Below are 21895 nucleotides of genomic sequence, written 5' to 3'. Positions count from 1 at the left end.
ATAATATTTATTGAACAACAATATTTAAATTAATAACAATAGCCATTATAAATGACAACAACAAATAAACACAATTGTACAATTCAGTCAAATGTACAAAAGCAGTGCTCTGTAGGATGTAAATTAAATATAGCCCTAAATTAAATTTAAAGGTCCCGCTTTTATTGTGTTTATAGTGTGCAATATAACATGTGTTCATGTTTCGCGTGTAAAAAAACACAGTATTTTTCACATAATTTACTTATCTGTATACCGCTGTTTCCACTGTCATAAAAACGGGCTGATGACTTCCTTGTTCTATGAAGTCCCTCCTTCAGAAATACGTAACGAGTTCTGATTGTGCCAGCGGTTCCTGTGTTGTGATTCGACAGCAGCTTAGCGAACCTTGCCCGGAAAGGTCACGCCTCTTACCATAACGTGGAGATGCACGCGCTCAGTGTTATTGTAAACATGTCTTTAATTTTACCCTATCAATTTGAGCCGGAATCAGCCCCGGTGATTGGACTGCGGGATGAAAATAACAGCGTTTCGACGACATGGCGACAAACACACTCTACAAACGCAACTCTTGTGTATTCCTGTGGGCGGAGGTTAGTCAAAAAACTGTTTTAGTGACGTCATTAAAGAAGGAAGTAGAGGGATGTAGTCCAAACTGGCCGTTCGATGTAGGCGACTTCTGTTAAATAAAATATCTCGCTTGGCATTGAACTTTAAGCTTTAAAATTTTACAGATTTTATTTATACTCTAACAACAACATTACACACTAACTAAAGTTTGAAACATGGGATCACGAAGAACGGGACCTTTAACATAGCCCAATTTGATTTGCTTAGGAACAAGTAATAGATTAAAGGTGCAATATGTAAGAATTGTGGAGTAAAATATCTAAAAACCACTAGACCAGTGTTATATATTTTGTTTACTTGAGTACTTACAATATCCCAAATGTTTACAACTATTTGTAAATCGTGAGAAAACTGCAATTTTAACCGATGCTCCGGGACGTGTGAGGAGTCGCCTGTCAAGTCAAGTCAGCTTTATTTATATAGCGCTTTTTACAATACAGATTGTATCAAAGCAGCTTTACATTGATAACTGGTACATAGTTTTTGCTGCACAGCAGCTCTTCAAGAATAGTGTCAATGCAGGCAGATCAAAGCAATGTTGAATAAATGTCAAGAATACTGTTGAATATCAAATGTCAAGTCAAATGTCAAGTGTCCCCAACTAAGCAAGCCAAAGGCGACAGCGGCAAGGAACCCAAACTCCAACAGGTGACATCAGGTGGCAAACAAGTGGCAAATAGGTGTTAAAATGGAGAAAAAAAAACCTTGGGAGAAACCAGGCTTAGTCTGTCAATTGCGTCATACCCGCGTTACCCTCGGTTTCCAGTGATGGGTTTTTATTTTGTAGAAACCATGGAAACACCAAAGACGCTTTAATATTTACATGTTTTAATTGACAAGGGAACAACTGTTTTGATATATTTGTGGACAGAAAACGAATTATTGTTATATAGCTCAAGATGTTTAGTCTTATTGTTTAAATCTAATTTTCTTGATTTTTTGTGAGTACCATGCTTTACCATGTCTCAAACACTATTTTGTGAAGAAGCTAACATAGCATAATCAGATGCAGCTTTATTTTTAGTAACAGTAATACAGAATTTTCTCCAACATACAATACGCTTTAAAATGAATTGCATGCCATTTATCAACACAAGCCATCCAGCATTTAATATGATATTCTAAAATCAATATATCTTACTGCAGTGTGCAACAGTGTCTCACAGCAGTCGCCGAGTGAACGCACAGAGTAACGTCATAACATCATTTTCAACACACTCAAATCTAATATGTTAAACAGAGCTGTGTTACCTCATTTTCATGACCAGAAAACCGTAAGCAGCGCTGGTGACTGTGGCATAATAAAAGTTCTGCTGCTCGTGAGGCACGTGTTGTGCAATCGCTCCAGCGGCCTCGTTCAGCTCCCACAACACTCGGTTCTTCCCGAGTCCTATCCCAATTGTTTTCCACTGGCTGTGAGGTGAAGACCACATGTCCCAAGATTCCGCGCTCAAACTTGGCGTCATCAAGCTACACCTTTGTTTTGAATAGGCCTCTAGCGGACAGAAAATATTACATATTGCACCTTTAATAAGACCAAAGATAGCCCATTTTATGTACCCAAAATGAATTATATCTCATGTTTAACCACTATAAGAGCCAGCGGCAAATCCCTGAAGCACTGGCCGAGATGAAGCTGTTCTCAGCGGGTACACGAGCACCGAACGGCCACTGACGGCCTGGAGCTCACATCTCTGAAAACATCTAAACAAATTATAAAATAGATATAAAATAGGTGCTGATTAAATATAAATCACATATTTCAGGTCTGAACAACTGCATTCTCACCTAAAAACTCTTAAAACTTCAGTCCGTGGTACAACAAATGTAGTATTTGTAAAAAAATACGGTGGATTTGCTCGGCTGCCATGACAGTCGCTTTAAGCGGAGTGATACAAATGGTGAAAAGGTAGGAGTGCTGTTATCGCTAGAATATTGCACGGCTCTCTGCCAATCAGATTCGAGAACCAGAAAATATATAATTTGATCTGCTTTTTGTCGCATTAGACTTTAAAGCAATTTTATGTCATGTATTGAAAGAGAATTACATAATGAAGCTATGCATTATAGATCAACCCGCTAGATTTGAAACTCTAGATCACCCTTACATTAAAAAGTGAATTTTCTGATCTCAAGAAAAGTGGAGGCCAGTGAGAGTTTCAGATGGGGGTGATCTTACCTTGAGCATTGGAGTCTAATGCAGCAGTTAGGGCATAAGGCTAAGACATGCATTATTAAACACAGAAGAACCTGATCAAAAGAACCGTTATCCACAGCTAATCCCGGGAACTGTGAGGCAACACAGTTCATTTCAAACCAGAACAGACAGACCACGTTATTAATTAACTCGCAGTACCGCTGGGTGTTTTTCGCTGTTTATTAGCCTGACTGACGGCAAACCTCCAAACCTCCCGCGCATGTCGTCATCTCCCTAGTGAACACGGGCTCCATGCTGATTCTTCACGTGTTACCAGCAGCTGAGGGGAGGAAATCCACATGAACCTCAGCAGGATGATGAAAGGACATTTGAAAGCGTATTTGATTCATGTCTGAATTTTCTGACCCTGTAGTGTTTCTCAGGTAGGAGAGAGTGACTCAAATAACATTTATATCTGAAAGTGTCAAATCCTATTTAAAGTGTGAAATCCCATTTCTCAGGCGGGAAGGGAGTTTTCTGTGTTATTTTTAAATGTTTCATGAAAGATTCTGATCTGGGCACAGATGCCACTCAGACATGTCCGTAGGGGAAAAGATATAGACTTTTATATCACAGTGGACCAGCCTCATAAACCCTGTGTTAATGCTTATAACACTACTTCAGACTTATGAGAATTTAACAGCATTACAGGGCATAATGACATTTTGGGATTGCTTTCCTTGCTATTATTTTTTCCTTATAGGCAGTATTGATTATAGTAACGGGGCAAGTTGTTTCCCAGGTGCTCTGAAATTACCAGGCAGACCGGACCGGATTTATTTTTCATTACACAAGGGCACAATTTAAGGACTTGCAACCATATCTGGTTTATTTATTTATTGCTTATTTGCAGTTCTGGGGAAGCTTTGAAACGGTAACTTGCTAAGCTACAAGCTACTCGTAACATGAAGTTGGTATGAAACAGATAGACTTTTCTTCTCTATTGTGACATATATGAAATGGCTTCTCAAACAAGAAAAGATGTAGGGCTGGACTTGATTTTGTACATGGGCAATTGATTGGATGGTTCTGGTTTGCTATTGGTCAATCTCATGTGAATGACAGGTTGTCCCGCCATCATGCCAGTAAACACATCATCAGAGAAGAGATGTTGCTGCAAGAGGGAGGGGAAGGTAATTTTTAAAAAAAATAATGATGTGCACAGATAAATAATTTATAATAAATACTGTAATATTCCATAAAAAAAAACAAGAATTTATATTTCATGGTGACTTAAATAGTTTGTAGTGTTTTTAATATGCTTTAAGACGAACCATGTGCAAATTCATAAGTCAGCACCATTGCTGAGTATTTTATGTTTGAAACTGCAGTAAACCAAAGACAGTCTAAAACCCGCAGTTTGAAATCGGTGGTGTTTGTGACGTCACAGACTACCTTGTAACCAATCACAACAATGTGCCGGCAGGCTTTAGCATATCATTAACTATGACTGCTCTGAAGCAGGAAAGTCTCAAGAGAAGCCAGGTTATCCCGGTATATTTTCTGTTGATATGAAAAATTGTGTAGATTTAGCAATATAGCGAGTTTGTTACGATGTTATGATGAACAATATGCCTTTCTCCACTGATGTTCTGAGTTGTTCAAACCGTTTGTAAGGATACGGATTGTTAGCAGGCAGCTGTCTGACTCTGTCTGAGATGAAGAACGGAATGGTAAGTGTAACATTAAAGGTGCCCTAGATTGTGTTTTTAAAAGATGTAATATAAGTCTAAGGTGTCCCCTGAATGTGTCTGTGAAGTTGCAGCTCAAAATACCCCATAGATTTTTTTTAATTAATTTTTTTAACTGCCTATTTTGGGGCATCATTATAAACGCGCCGATTTTATGCTGCGGCCCCTTTAAATCTTGTGCTCTCCGCCCACAGAGGTTGCACTTGCCTTGAACAGTGCCTTAACAAAGTTTACACAGCTAATATAACCCTCAAAATGGATCTTTACAAAGTGTTCGTCATGTATGCGTCGGATTATGTGAGTATTGTATACTGTTATATTGTTTACTTCTGATTTTTAATGAGTTTGATAGTGCTCCGTGGCTAACCGGTAATGCTACACTGTTGGAGAGATTTATAAAGAATGAAGTTATGTTTATGAATTATACAGACTGCAAGTGTTTAAAAATGAAAATAGCGACGGCTCTCTTGTATCCGTGAATACAGTAAGAAACAATGGTAACTTTAACCACATTTAACAGTACATTAGCAACATGCTAATGAAACATTTAGAAAGACAGTTTACAAATATCACTAAAAATATCATGTTATCATGAATCATGTCAGTTATTATTGCTCCATCTGCCATTTTTCGCTATTGCTCTTGCTTGCTTACCTAGTCTGATGATTTGGTTGTGCACATCCAGACGTTAATACTGGCTGCCCTTGTGTAATGCCTTTTATAATGTTGGAAACGTGGGCTGGCATATGCAAATATTGGGGGCATACATATTAATGATCCCGACTGTTACGTAACAGTCGGTGTTATGTTGAGATTCGCCTGTTCTTCGGAGGTCTTTTAAACAAATGAGATTTATATAAGAAGGAGGAAACAATGGAGTTTGAGACTCACTGTATGTCATTTCCATGTACTGAACTCTTGTTATTTAACTATGCCAAGATAAATTCAATTTTTCATTCGAGGGCACCTTTAACAACACATTATTAGCTGTTTCATAACGTAGTCAAGCAAAAGGCAAATTATATTAATTCATATTATTTAATGACAGAACCGTCGCAAGGGCTGTGCCAAGTGTGCGAGTGCATAGCGGTTCGTGCCAAAGTGACAGCTGACTTGAAGTAAAGCCAATAAAGTTATTTTTTAAAAATAAATGTTTTTGTCCTTCGAAATATTTTTAATCTTTAAAACATAGCTAAAACAATATTGCTCTGAGCGTGTGACCGTGATTCGTGTGCATATTCAGTCAGTGTGTCCTCGCATGTCATGTTCTGAGAGAGCTATTCAGTCCATTATATATTCTGATTTTGGCCGCCTCTGGAATGGATCAAACCAAAGATATTAGCCTACCTGATAACTTCAAAGTATATACGCTGGAAATCCGCGCTCATTCGAGGATGTGCATTTATTTCATGTACGGAGAAGGCATGGGCGCCTGCAGAATTTCATCTGAATGTTTTTTTAAATCTCCAAAAAGCAACGAAATTGTCAAACATCCATTTAGCGCATGTTCACAGAGGAAAACGGCTGCTTGTTCTCTCGATACTTTTTTTTTACTGAGAAATCGCTTCAGGTGATTCAGTGAGAGAGCAGTCCAAAAGAATGCAAGTGGATTCAGACCGTTTTGCAAAGGCGTTTTACCAATTCATAATTTAAAACGCAATTTAAGCATCAGAAAATATTTGAGCAGTTCAGTTGCACAGCTGTTAAACTGAATTTATGAAGCGAAGCAAGCTTTTTTCTTAAATATCCACAGCACAAACAACAAATTGCTCATCACTACAGCAACACTCTCCGAGCTGGCGTGAGCGAGTGGAGGCGGGGCTAATTTGAATATTCATTGATCCGTGTATATTAAATGAGGCAAGGTCGTAGAGTTACATTCAAGCTATTTTAAGGCATGAAGAAATTTTTTCACTTGAATTTTTAAAAAAATATGTCATTTTGGTGATCAAAGATGAGTTTTAAGAGATAAAATAATTGACTACAGGGGGACTTTAACTACACATAAGCTACCCTACAGGCTACTAATAAAAATAGCTAACTACATTAAAGCTGTTTAAAATTGCAATAACTTTTGAAAATATACATTATACATTTTTTTTTTAAATTTAGACCAATATTTTAGTTTTTATAGTATATTTGAACATTTGAAAATGTTCTGTAAATCTTTTTGAACTTATATAGAACATTTGAACAATCAATTTACTCTCCAATAACCAACAGAATTTGAATTTTGAACTGATTCTTTTACATAAACCTTCCGAATGAATCAATTCACTGAATGAATCAGACTTCCTAAATGCTTCATATGAAAGAGTGCATGAACATTTTTGCTGAACATGTTTGTTTATTACCTCATGGTACGATTACACGACAACAATGCACTAAAAACTGAATCGTTTTTCGCATACAGGCGACAACGTTGTCAATACGATCCCCGTTCACACGGATCCGCGAAACGACTAAAAACGCTGTATCATATATGCCAGGCCAGTAGTTGGCAATGTCACTTTGTAAAGAAGCATTAGATGCCTATAGACTGAACACATGCACATGACGTCACCGTTTTCACAAAATTTACGATAACGGTATCGTTTTCAAAAACTTGTATTTTGATACCCGTTTTCAAAAGTTTGTCTTGTCAGGCCCCCATTTGAAAACCGGCGTCGCGTCAGTTAAGCTTTTTCCGTAAGTTGAATAGGGAAGGCGTAGGACGTAGCGTAAGCTTTTTGAACGGCTAGAGATTTACACTTTCTTCGTAAGTTGAATACGGAAGACGGTCTGGTGGAAGTTAGATATTTTTCTTCATAACTTGTTAAATATGGATTTTTTTTTTTTTTTGCACAAATGCATCACTTTGCTTCAGAAGGCCTTTATTAACCCCCCGGTTTATGATGGATAGATGTGGATGGAGACACTTTCTTCAGCTCTTTCTTCTGCCATTATAAAGCTTGGATGCGTCAGGATATTTATTAATATACCTCCAATTGTGTTCGTCAGAAAGAACATATAGACATATACACCTAGGATGACTTGAGGGTGAGTAAATCTTGGGCTAATTTTCATTTGAAAGTGATCTAATCCTTTAAGCTACTGTCATACTGCTCAAAAATAGTTCAAATCGATGTGAATTGCTGTTTGCAAACCATTTTATTTCTGTAATATGACTTCTTTCCAAGTCTAACAGAATACTTAGTGAGAAAAGAGGGATTTTATCCATTAGGAATTGCTTGGATTATAAAAAGATGATGTTACATACTAGAATGGAGCCTAAAACAATACCTAAATAGCTATTTAGCTGTTAGTTGACATTCAGTATCCCATGGAGCCTGTGTGACATAATTTCAAACTAGAGCAAGTTATTAAATTCTTATGAAAGATTATGAAGAAAAACATTTTGCACTGATGAATTGATCATGAATATGAATTAATAATTGTGTAAATGCAGAATTTCAATTATTCTCTGGAACATTCTTCTTGCATTCATCCTCCACCGTACAAGCCTTGACTCTGGCATTACTGTATCTGTGCATCACTGGTTTTTGATGTTGATATAGGCCTGGAATTATTCATTTAAGAGGACAAAAACATTGACTTGCAAGTGTAACTGTTGAGATTGTTCATCCAGTCACTCAGTCACAGGCGCTGAGCAATATCAAGGACCGGCGTACTGAATTCATCATGTTTCAATTGGTAGTCAGGAGGCTCCCTGTCATAGTGATTTGTTAAAAACAGTTCCTGCAAGAATGAACGGATGCTTCAGAAAATCAGAGCGTGAGCTTGGAATACACGCCCCATAAGCCTGCTGCTATCAGTTCAATCTGTTATCATTCAACACCTCAGATTTTTATTATTTTAAAGAGGGTACTGTTTGTTCTGAGCTGGAAAAATCAGGCAGTGCCATTCCTTCACATTTATTAGGACGTGATAGATCTTTCCCCCTGTTCTTGGAGGAAACTTTTGCTTGTAGCTTGATTTTAAAGACTGCAAAGCAAGTTCCACACAAGCCAGTTTATCAATCCTGGTGCCTTGATTGATGTGAAAGATGTAAAGCAGTGATTCTGGTGGGATGCAAGTCTCTTTAGAGTTTCTAACAGCTGATTTGTTTGAGTTTGAGTCATTGCGCAAAAGTGTTCCCTGCATTTTTAACACAATATTTAGATAAAAACAACTATTTATAATAGTTTGTTTCCAATATGTCACCTACATCACAGTTTTACTCCCCAAACAAAGTGATTTTAAAACCAGTTTGAATGAATAATTCAAACGAACCAGATTTAAAACCAGTTTTGGCTGGAAGGCTGTTAAAGCTATAATTCTGGGGTTCATGTTAAAAACTGTATGTGTCAGTGCACCTGATGAAACACAATAATAGCCTTTAGATATGTCAAATACAACCATCAATTAAAAAGCAGAATGCAGAAAGCTTTGTGTTTGAATTTTATAAACTAAAATCAGTCAGTTGAAAAGCCAATTTAATGACTCAAAAGTGTCGCCCTCTAAGCATATGTTTGCAGAAATTATTGTAGAGTTTTGGTTTTTGGTTATTGCTATCTCTGCTCACCGTCTGTATGAGAACTTTAATTATATTAGAAATGCAACTTTACTAACTTTTTTTTAGAAGTCAGATCTGTTTGTGTTGTTAGAGTTCTGCGTTCTGAGCAGTTTGTTATTACTCTATGTACGGCAATTACTGTCATCCATGTGTCGTTTTTTTATTAAAGAAATGGTCACAAGCCAAATGAGAAAGTTATACTTATAATGAAAAAGCAACGACTATAGAGTGAAATGGGGAAAAGAGTAGTAAATGAATTGTCTGTTAAGCTGATAACCTGTCAGTCATTGGGAACATGAGAGTAGAATTAATTCTTCCTAGAAAAGACCTCTGAATAGGAAGCAGTTTAATGCTGGAGCTTTATGAGGCCATAGAATAAAATGTCTGATTTAAGCTTTTGTCTCCTTTCATTTCAGTAATTCACCCATAAAATGTAATGGCAACCTTTGAAGTTTTATGCTCACTTTATTGGCAGCCACTTAAAGATGTCAGTTTTTTTAAACCGGCTGGTCTAAGAAAATAGAAGCTCGAGCCAATTAGACATATCTCACTGATTCTTTAGATAAGGGGCGAAACTCTCACAATTTTATGGGCTAAAAATAACCACATTTCCACAACATAATGTTCTTAACATAAATGTACCATTTCATTTGATTTTCTCTTTATTTATTTTATGACATAACACAAGCCAGATATATGTATATAAATTGGCTTACATGCATCCATGGACAAAAAGACTTTCATTTTCTCATAATACACATTGCAGCATCACCTCTTTTCTCTCAGTGTCTGAAACGGTTCAATAAAGGATTTGGTCTCTCTAAACCCCTCCTTTCTGAGAGCTTACTCTGCTCTGAATGGTCAGATGGCCCAGTCTGTTGTGATTGGTTGACTGCTTAAAGTGTGTGTCGGAAACGAAACTCCCATTACCATATCTGATTTTCAGCTCCGGATCTTCCTCAGCGGTTGATACCAAGTATGCCGCACAAGTCCTGAAAAGTGAAGCCAAAACATTTTGATCGCCCCCAGGTGGCTGGTCCCAGTATAGGTTATAAACCCCGCCCTCTCCATGTAATCTTATGCGACGTGAGACAAATTAAACAATCAAATTACACTTCAAACAAATATGTTTTTAGTACCTTTATGGATCTTGAGAGTTTCAATGGCTTTGCTCTCAATAGAGGCCTCACTGAGCCATCGGATTTCATCAACAATATCTTAATTTGTGTTCCGAAGATGAACGAAGGTCAACCCAAAAGGATTGTCCCTAGTCTCTTAATGAGTAATGGGTGCATTTTAGGCGTAACGTGCATTAAACCAATCAGAGTCTCATCTCCCATTCTCTTTAAAAGCCATGTGCACTTGCACCATGGTGCATTGCTATTTACATGGCGGACTATAGAGAGACTCAACAAGAGAGTCAGTTTAAATACATGTGTGTATTGCCAAGATCAAATAATTAGCCAATTTCATTCATCATTACTGCAAATAGGTAATTCTGATACATGCATTGTCTATCCATTATGACATGTAGGCATTTTCATCTTTAATTATTACACAATAATAATCTTTTACATTGTCATTCTTTTCTTTTTAATATTTGGCATGTTTGTGTGCTGCTGCGCATCCCTGTGTGTAACAAGCAGATTGTACATGCGTTGTGCATCGGCCTATAGGTGCATATTACTAACGTGCCTTTAAGCAATTGTTTTCAGTTGCCTCAAAATAGCAATGCGCCAACAATGCACCTGAACCAGCACGCCCATGGGCGAACAAATGGGTGCGAGTGCATTTGCTATTTAAACAACAAAGGCACTGGACGTGAAAATGATAACTGCATCAGGCTGAAACTAGCAAAAAACACTGGCGTCGCGCCTGGCATCGCAATGCGCCGGGTGTATTATGGGCCCAATGAGTTGTTCTCCAGTACTACTAACTGATTCTGTGGGAGTGTGGGCGGAGCCTTGATACAGCGCCTCCACTTCTCACTCACATCTGCGCAGACTCAGGTCCCGAATCAGCGCAAGAAGTTAGCGCCAAATTAGAACATTGGCGGCTTTACTTTTGTACAATGGAAGAGAGTGAAGGTGCGTCGTCCATTATTTTTTACAGTCTATGGTTTATACACAGTTATACAATCAATTATAATGTATCAATTCAAGCCCGAGACCTCATCCTTTGGAAGTGCATGCAAAGTGGATTTGTTTTCGCAGTGCAGTGTCTTCTCGACATGACAACAACACAAACTAAACTCTTCCAGGTCTCAGCTACAACTACAGCGTTTGAGGGGGATCAAAGTGGGCGTGTCTTTGTTCGTGGGCAGCCAATGAAGACCATAGGCTGGCATTATGCAAATTACAAACCTATGTAGGTTCACACAGGAAGTAAGGCTGGAATTACTGATGACTCGTTTCAGGCAGTTCAGAATTGGTTCTCAATAATTTAATTTACTCTCAAAAATAACTGTAAAAAAAGAAACAAATTTACACAGTATAATACCGTTTTTCACTGAAACAGTAATATACCATAAAAACAATGCATTCTGTGTAGAGCTGGGCGATATATCGCATGCGATTCTCACGCGCATTTCGTCAGTAAAGCCGGTTCCCTGATTACCGCTAAATCGCCATCACCTGCTTTCAAATGGAGCGCCTTTTAATAGACAAAGCCGTAGTTCACGGACAAGCCACGAAAAATCGCGTTCAGTATCGAAGATGAATCGACTTTGATAATGAACCCGATTTTGCGTGGCTTATCAGTGAATTACGGCTCTGTCTATTAAAAGGCGCTCCATTTTAAAGCAGGTGATGGCGATTTAGCGGTAATCAGGGAACCGGCTTTACTGACGAAATGCGCGTGAGAATCGCATGCGATATATCGCCCAGCCCTAATTCTGTGTAATATTTGTCATTTTAAGAAAAGAGGCCTATAGGTTACTTTCTTGAAAACGACAAATAAAATTACCCAGAATGCATTGTTTTTACTGTATATTACTGTTTCAATGGAAAACGGTATTTTACTGTGTAAATCTCTTTGTTTTTTTTACAGATATTTTTTAGAGTGAGATCTTTGAAACTTTGCAGACCTTTTACATTCACAAACAGCTTTATTACGCACTACATGAAAGGTAATGTCTGAAAAAGCATGATAGAGGCACTTTAAATTCTTCAAAATCCTATTATTTTTCTTGGTCAGATTCTTAAACCAGACTTTAAGTCCCAGATTGCCAATGTGGATTTTTGAACCCCACTGTATCTGGTGCTTTATCTAATTCTAACACACACACACACACACACACACACACACATACATTCCCCTGTAGGGAAGAATGCCACTCTTTGAAACAGCTTTGGGAATGAACTAAAGACACTGGACACTGGTCTTCATCCTAGCGCACACAGAAACACACACCTGCGCCCAAATCTTTCCAGATGGAGGGATTTCTGACTGCTGGATGAAATTAATTAGAGAGTGGGGGGAAATAAGCTGATCTTGTTGGCTCTGGGATTTGGCTTTTGACAACAGGGTGTAATTGTTCAAGGTGCGGAGCTTTGGCTCCTGATGTGTGGTGGACAGGTGTGGGAGAGATAAGGCACGCGTCTCGTGGCGTGATGAGGGCGCCGGCAAGAAATAAATCCAGCTCATTGCTCACCGAAGGATGAATTTAGGGGCGGAGGACAGGTCTTAAAGTCAGTGGCAGCAGGGTGAAGCCAGCACCATATCAGAGCTGCAAAGACACAAAAATTGGGGACCAAAAGAAGGTCAGGCTGATATTTGATAGTTTCTTGAATTCATCTACTAAATGTATCCCATAGACAAATCTGCTTATCTAGTGTCATCAGAAAGAACACATGGAGTGAAAGTAAAGAAATAAGATTTTCAGGCACACAAGCAAAAGGCAGATTGACTTTACATTTCTTTCTGTTGTAAATAGAGTTTTGTGTCTGCTGAAACGATATTTCTGTCCAAACCATAACGTAATTGATAATAAGTTATGAAACCATACCTGCTGCTGTTTGTTTACACTGTGCTTCGAATGAGATGTGAATTATACTTTTTACTATGTTGGAATGAAAATATTCCTCAAAAATTGACCCAACTAACTGAGAGCTGTCTAAACAAACAGTTTCATATCAGGCAGTGCTGCTGATCTGAAGAGTTTTGAGCTCCCAGCATGCACTGCAGCATGAATAAATGATGTGGTTTCTGTAATAGGATTTTTTTTTTTTTTTTTTTGCAGTCTGCAGACTTATGATGCTGTTGTGGTTTTTGTCATTACTGATGGTTATTTGTTGTGTGGTGATATTTTAACTTGATGTTAGTTGAATTGAGGTTTGAGTGTTGAGGTCCATGCACATCTATATAAAACTGTTTCATATAATATTGTTGCTTTACAAAACGTTCTCTTTTTTGCACACATGCAAGCTTGCTGAGTTCATGTATATTAACTATTTAATGCATGCATGAAAAAATAAATCTTAATGTTCCTTTTTGCTTCTAAGCAATTTGATTATTTGAGGAACAAGAATACTTTAGTTGATCTGATGTGAATTTATTAGCTGAATTAGATGTTTTGCATTTAGTAAACAATCAAATTCAAATTGCTTAAACTCGGTAGTTTTACTAATAAAGACAAAAATCGTGATGCATCGTGTTGCATGTTGAAAAACAACAATTTTTTGTTGTTTTTGTGGTTGTAAATGTCTCTGAATATCCCTAATGTTGTCTGAATACCTCTTGGTCATATGAAATTTGAACATGTTATTGAGAGAATTTCATATTTATTTGCTTCTGTAGTTTTAGTATTCTATTCCGGAAAATCATATCTGTTTTCATTATGTTCTGAAACATGATTTTGATGATGTTTCCAGTCTTAATGCAGAGACGTCTGTCCAGCTGTTTTGCAGTCAACAGGCACAAACAGTTGAAATGAAGCAATTTTGTACAAATGGAAGTGCTATTAAAGTTGAATTCTCATCTTTAATAGAAAAGTAAAAAAGACGAGGAACACACAGCGGGTTGCGCTCAAGTGTGAAATAATTCCCATTTTCAGTGAAAAAAATGTATATATATAAATATATATATACACACACACACACATACACTTCATAAACTATAAGAGGGTTCTTAAACATTTGGTTAATGAAGTAGGATCATATAAAAAAAGCAAATGAATGAATTAATTAACTTTAGTGTGGTAGCCACACTTTCGTCTGCTTGTAGATTCCTCATTTCCTCAAGAGATATATGATAAAAAAAAGTGCCTTTTTCACACTTGTACTGTTTATTTTCTATTTTCATCTCTTTGTGAAACAGGTGAAAGTTTTAGCAGTCTTATTGTAAAACAATGTATATAACCTGTGCTTATGTGTATATTTATTTATTTATAAGCATATTTCTTCTTATTATTATTAATTTTTACCTGAGGTTCATTTATAATTTTAAGTTTTCTAAAAAATGTTAACCATCCACTCTTTCCTAACTTTATACTGATTCACACACAGCAAAATCTTCAGAGTTAAATCAACTCTGCTCAGAGTACATATGGTCCCTCTCTAAATAGTGTTACAATAACAATAAAGCAGAGTTAAAGTTAATGAGATAATAAAGCAGTTAATTAAGTGATGATTGTGCATTAGTGATGAACACCTGCTGTTAACAATCAATTCTGTAAAACAGGTTGCAACTTGCATCGCATTCAGTTCAGGACTTGCTTCATTAAATATAGATCCATTTTACTTGAGATACCTTTAAAGGAGTGAGCAAAGATGAGCATAACCGATGTCCATCGCATATGCAGATTGATATCAAAAAGTTTTTTATTTTTCTTCTTCTCACTAACATTAGTACAGCGCTTACTGCATGGCGCTTAACTTAAAGGAATAGTTCACTCAAAAATGAAAATTATCCCATAATTTACTCACACTCAAGCCATCCTTGGTGTACTTAACTTTCTTCTTTCAGCCAAACACAATCAGAGTTATAATAAATAATATCCTGGCATTTAATAGAGCCTAGAGAGTTTTTGAAGCTAAAAATAGCGCATCCATCCATCATAAAAGTAAACCTATGTGACTCCAGTGGGTTTAATAAATGCCTTCTGAAGTGAAGCAATGTTTTTTTGCAAGAAAAATATTCATATTTAAAACTTTATAAACTATAATCACTGTTTTCCGGAAACGGTGGTATGTGCATTTACGAGAAAGTTGAGGGTGACGTAACTTTTCTTATATCAAAATCCTCCAACATTTTTCTTTAAAAATTCTCTTTTTCGACTTCTAATTCTTTTTGTTTTGCTCTATCCTCTGTGCTTCCGCTTTTGTCAATTCTCACTTAAGCTTACGCTAACGCCTATGTCATTTTTGAGTGAACTATTCACTTTAATTTGCATTTCTCTCTATAGGCGCATCCAGGGCTCATTATTATGATTTAGTATTTCTCTGTAATGTAGAACAATGTTAGCAATGTCAGTGTTTCCCACAGGATTTTGTGAGACTGTGGTGGGTGGACATCCGTTCCTCTAGCGGGGTCCGGGGGCATGCCCCCCCGTAGGAAAATTTTGTACATTTTAAATTGAAATGGATAAATCTGGTGCATTCTGAGAGCAAAATTAAGTGACTAGATCAATGAAGAAATTTGTTCTCTTGTAAACAATTTTGTGCTCTAAAAGTAACTTATTTATTGGTGATGGTAGGGCACAATAGTCACGTACACAACATACAGTAGGCTAAATGATCGTTCATAAGTGGTCAAACATGTAGATTATACATTTAAACCATTAAAAATATGTAGCAAAAGAGGTTACCTTTGTTGAATTAAGTTATTAGTGGGAGCCTGTATCTATACATCTGTATTTGTGGAACTTATGGTCACTCTTTGATTTGTTAAACAATCCAGAATGCACTAAACACCACTTAATTATAGAGAAAAAATAACAATAGAAATATATAATCATAAGCTGACCAATAAATGTATAGTAAACTAGGTGAGTAGCCTATATAATTCAGCAGCAAAAAGTATGCTAGCCTAGTTCTTGAAAAAAAAAAAAACAACTTTGCTCAGTAATTTTATAAATCCAAATGTTAATAAAAAATTTTAAATTACTATTTGTATTCTTATGAAATGAAAAAAAAAAACGATTTATATTAGATTTATATGTAAAGAATTATATGTATTTATATTAATGTAAGATTAAAAGACGATATTTTAAATGTATTGTGCATATTTTTAATGGGGCAACAAGATATGATAGATACGACAGAACAAAATAGGTTATTAATAATATTTCAGTGTGCAAAACCATGATATGAAACGCTTCAAAACAGCAGCAAAAAACCGCTAATGCGCATCCCGGGTGCAGAATGATGTGCTTGAAGCAATATGGAGTTACAACTCGCAGTTGTGCTGCGCATTGAAAAGTTCACGGCACAAAGAGAATCTCTGTGTATATCTGCATATAACAGTTTATTAATCATATGTTTCTTCTCACTTTTAAATTCCAGTTACTGTGCGTCTGACGCCAATTCATAGTCCTTGTGTTGTGCGATCTATCTAACAGACACCCTGTATGTAGCCAGTATAATAACAAAGTTCAGAAACGCCAATAAATTCCTGCAAGATATAGTCATTTTATGCAAATCCACAGCCCTTTGTCTACATAGCAAGTATTATAATGGGAATAACATCATATTGGAGAGTTTTACCGTGCTGACTGTCGTTACCGAACGCGACGCGCTCTTTGAGTGCTGATTGACAGCTGTAGCTGAGGGAAGACGAGTTTCTGACCGTGAACTTAACGATGTAAGTTACTCCCTCACATGAAGCTATGGAATGGCTTCAGATGACTCTGAATATAGTGCACGAAAACCTAATTGGTGCTAGTCTTGGTACGCGTAGGCCTACTTATTTTGCTCTATGACTCCCACTTTTGCTTTAAAAGAGCGCAGTTATCAGACGGTTATTTAAGCCTAATTTCCGTTTCATTTTGAGACTTTGGCGGGACAAATTAGAATGTGGCGAGCCGCCACAGTCTAGTCGATGTATGGGAAACACTGAATGTTATATAGGCTACTGTATAGTTTTCTTTCTCAGAAATTAAGCTTAAACCATTTTCTGAAGCCAACCTCCCCACCCATGGTATTTTAGTAATTAAATTAACACCATAAATGTGCGACTAGTCGACTAATGGCTTAAATGAATGACTACTAGTCGACTAGAATAATCTTTGGTCGGAGATCCCATTTCCAACTTCAAAGTGTTCCAGTCATGCTGAGTTTCAGACTTTTTTAAAATAACCAATGGAATCATTTTTGTTGTTCCCATCTTGGAAATGACATCTAATGGTGCTTCTCATTGAAGACAAAGTTTATTGATCTTTACGGGCGACCTCAAGCCCATTCCTTTGGTTATTTTCAAGTATGAGGTGAGAGAAGTTCTGAGTTCTATCATCCATTCCTCATTTACTTCTTGTGACTAGGTGGGCTCACTGGCGATTAGGCGTCATTGATGTGTACACGTGGGTGTAATGTGTTATATTCATTTTCCGCCATCAGAAAGTTTGGACAGTTCAAGTTATTTTTGCAGTTTAGTTTCAATAATGGTCTTTTTGGATTGAGGAAAAGGTTTTCAGTACAGTTTTAGAATTCAAAGGTTTTTGCCAATGGCAAGATCTTTATGAGAAATAAAATTCATCCTCAAAAAGATAATGCCTTTCATTTAGTGCATTTAATTTAGGGCATTTTATGACATTCATATACTCAAATCACTTAAAGTCTTGACTTAATTACCCCTAGGAGTCATATTCTTTGTTCTCCGAAGACTATTGTTTTAAATGAAGGCTTTGGGATTGTGTCATGTGCTTTGATATTCTGTTATAGCCTGAATAGGAGCTTTTTCTTGTATTCAACCTGTGATGCACTCTCATTATAAAATACAATTTGGTTTTGGTGTGCAAAACAGCTTTCAAAACCCTCACAGAAATGTCATTTAGTCACACCACACTGACAATATAGAGCATTTCTGTCATAAAATCTTCTAATTATCTGCTTTTGTCAGCAGGGGTGCAGAAACTATTAGAAAATGTGTGTGGGGGGCAAAATCATATTTTTCCGACTGCCTTCAAAGTAATGAACGTCCTAAAAAAATATATATAATTTTACTTGGAAAAATAAATGCAGTCTTGCGTTTATTCAGATGGAATGCGAGTTAATCACAAATGTTGTCGTAGCCATGATGATTCAAAGTCCCTCAAGTCATGTGATCTTTATTCTAAGCCTGTTTTGATGTTCTGTCCATAAACAGTGGATGGCCTGCAGGAAATCTGAGTGGTGTGGGTAGTTCATCAGCCGCCTTGATGTCTGTTGTTTGTCTCTGGTTGTTTGTCTGGGAGTGAAGCTATTAGACAATGACTGCACATTTTATGAGCTCATTTCTGCCCATACTATACAAACATTCGGTTCCCAGGATGCTCTGTAGAGGAAGGTGGGGGATTCTGCTGTCATTGAGCAAAGAACCATGATTGTAGATTACAGTGAATGATAATTCACACTATGCAAGTTTTGGATTTATTAATTTATTACAGTGGGCTTTTGCAGTGACAAATCTGATTTTGTGGTTGTGTGTGTGTTAAAATGTGTTAAAGAAGTGCGTGTCGATGCTTGTTATTTATTTGCCACGCTTATAAACTGGTTTATTTTTGAAGTTTATCAATTTTGGCTGATAAAAATGTGCACTTTGCTGATAGATTTCCTTTACGTCCATTCTGCTGTCATTTTAGATGGATAATTCACAATTTCTACTTTAAATTTAATATTTGAAATCACCAAAAAACACTCAAAAACACATCCAAAACGGGAAAGAGCTTTGTGATTGACTGTACAAATAGCTTTGACACAAAACCTGAGGTATATATTTAAAGACCGCTGAAAGCTACAGAAAAAAGAAGCAAATGGATCACTGTAATTCACAGAAACAACTTGACTCCAGCAGATAAACATGGATTTGCAGTTATCATTTTGTGTCAAATTGTTGGATTTTGAGGTAAAATCATACTGTATATATTGTATTGTTATATGTTATGTTGACAACTCATCAATTAAATATTTTCCATCTTATATTCTGCATAATTGGGTGTTTTTAAATAAACAACACTGACAAAAACTATAGTAAAACTATATATGTTTTAAGGCTGGACAATATGACGATATAACATTGATATAAGTGATTACGCGGATTTAAACCTACCTATATTGTAAACAACCCAAGATGGGTTAAATATTAACAAACCCAGCGATTGGGTTTAATGTTTGACCCAACCTGCTGAGTAGGTTTATTTAACTCAAATAATGATTAAAAATGACTGTATGGCTGGCTTAAAATGAACCCTAAATAGGTTGGAAATTAAAAATAAGACACATAATTACTAGAGGCAACAGTAATAATCAAAAGCTGGACATTTATTAATAAGCAATTTAATGTTTATTTAATTATTATTCATTAAACTTATTAATAAATGTTCATTTATTAAACATATTTATAAACTTTAATTTCCAACCTATTTTGGGTTCATTTTAGGCAGGAAAAATAGTAATTTTTAAACAATAATTGAGTTAAATAAAACTACCCAGCAGGTTGGGTCAAACATTTAACCCAACTGTTAAAACAACCCAACCACTGGGTTTGTCCTTATTTATCCCAACATACATTGATTTTGATATTTGTGTGAACATAACATATAACATAACATAATATAACATATATATATATATATATATATATATATATATATATATATATATATAAATATATAATAAAATATCTAATATATTTTAATTGTTTGATCAAAATGATTGCTCGGGACAATTCAGTAGTCGCTGGATATTGGTAAATTATAAACCCCTTGCAACATGCATTGATAAATCATTCAAAGTAAGACCAGGAATGTGTGTTTAGAATGTAAACTGGTTCAATTTTGGTTTAACGTTGATTGCATGATAGAGAGAAAATGAGTTTTTAAAATAGAGGTTGTGTGTACCAGAGAACTACGTCTGAATATCCTCTTCAGATCAGCCACAACAATGTTCATCATCAACCCCACCTGGGACCAATGGGTCTCATCACCATGGAGATAGATGGATGTGTGGGTGGTGTGATCAGTTTAGTCCCGAACAGCTGAAGACACAAACAGGTGGTTTAACATCCTGCATTTCTGGAGGAACTGTTCCTGACACTGTACTTACAACCTGTTCCAGCTCTGAATGATGCCTGAAATCTCACAGACATAGAATCATATAATTAGATCTTAATGACCGCTAAAAATATTGATTTTGTGGTTTGGAGCCCTGCCTCCTTCAGATAGCCAGACCGAAAAACTGTAGCCGCTTGTTTAAAATCACAAACATGCTTTCCAGGAAGATTTTGTACAAGGAGATGTGCTTGTTGTCTATCCAAAGAAGGTTTTATTCAGTTTTAAACCACTGGTGAAAGCAATATCTCGAATGAGATCTCTATAATTACTCAGTTGTTTGTCCTAGACAGCAATGAGAAGAAATGGAGAGCAAAAAGTATTTATTATTAATATCAGACTTTTTCAGGATTTTTCAGTAATCTCACGTTTCAGAAGAGATCTCATCAAATGTCTCAAACTAATCGAAGATCAGGTTTCAGTGTGAACTCATACTTTGTCTCAGATGTTTCTTCTAAAAGTAGTTCTTAAAAATAAAAATAAATTAAAACAAATGGAAACAAATGAATAAAGTATATTGGCAAAGTTTATACTTACTTGTATATATAGGGTTTTATTAAGCTTTTATGGTACTTTATTTGGTCTTTTTTGTAGCTTGATGGCTCTTGGTCCCCATTTACTCTTGTTGTATGAACGAGAGAAGGACAGACATTCTGCTAAGTGTCTCGTCTGTTTTGAAAGAAAGTCATACAGGTTAGAAATGACATGAATGATGAGAGATGATATTCATTTTTTGGGAGAACTGTCCCTTAAAAGTAGAATCCAAACTCTAAAATAATAATGTGTTTGCTCAACAGTTTGCATCAATTTCAATTTTTTGAGTTATGACAACTTTGAGCGAATTTACATCCAACCAACAAGCTACATTGAGTTAGAGGAACTTAATTAAATTGTAGAATAAACACAAATTTTTAAGTTGATTACTCAAAAAATTAAGTCGCTCCACCTGCCAGAGTTGTAGGCCTGGAACCAATTAATCTGATCTATTTCAGTTCAAATCAACAGCTATCACAGCACATGCTAACATAACTTATTTAACATGTATATTTAATGAAAAAGTCAGATATTACTTGTCACTGGCATTAGCAGAGGCATTGCTTATAGAGTCAATATAGTGTTTACCTTCATGGTTCAACAACAAAAAAAAATATGTTAACATTTTCCACTAGAATTTTTAACTTAAGCCAATTGGGAGAATTACATTAATTCAAAGCAATATTTTGAGTTGATCCAACATAATGTTTTAAGTAAGGTGAAGACATTTTTTGCCACAATAAAAACGCATTTCTAAGTAACATGAACTTAATAATTGTCAACATGAATGCAACTATTTAAGTTGATCCAACATAATGTTTTAAGTAAGGTGAAGACGCTTTTTGGACACAATAAAACGCATTTCTAAGTAACATGAACTTACCAAGCACCGCTTGTCACCATGATGGCAAATCTCCAAAAACTCACATTAACAGAAACTCTTCTAAATTAGCATAACAAAACACTAATTACTGCTAAATCTCCCTTACCATTAATCTTGTGCAAAAAACATTATATAACACTTAATTTTAGCATTCACTCTCCCTTTC

General features: G+C 36.1%; 1 long non-coding RNA gene across 4 annotated transcripts in view; it reads left to right on the top strand.

Moving 5' to 3' along the window:
- LOC125257799 overlaps window positions 1-21895 on the top strand; it is a 70299-nt gene that overhangs the window by 6496 nt on the left and 41908 nt on the right. For 2 of the 4 annotated variants that reach the window (XR_007182456.1, XR_007182454.1), the window contains exon 1: window positions 2808-3207. The exons of the other annotated variants lie outside the window; for them this stretch is intronic. This is a non-coding gene — a long non-coding RNA (uncharacterized LOC125257799). Of the gene's footprint in view, window positions 1-2807; window positions 3208-21895 lie in introns of those variants that run through there. 4 annotated transcript variants of the gene reach the window in all.

This window comes from Megalobrama amblycephala, linkage group LG22, assembly GCF_018812025.1.
Source record: "Megalobrama amblycephala isolate DHTTF-2021 linkage group LG22, ASM1881202v1, whole genome shotgun sequence".
In the NCBI taxonomy this organism is placed as follows: Eukaryota; Metazoa; Chordata; class Actinopteri; order Cypriniformes; family Xenocyprididae; genus Megalobrama; species Megalobrama amblycephala.
Note: the sequence above shows the minus strand (reverse complement) of the source record. Positions and strands in the feature narration are given on the sequence as shown.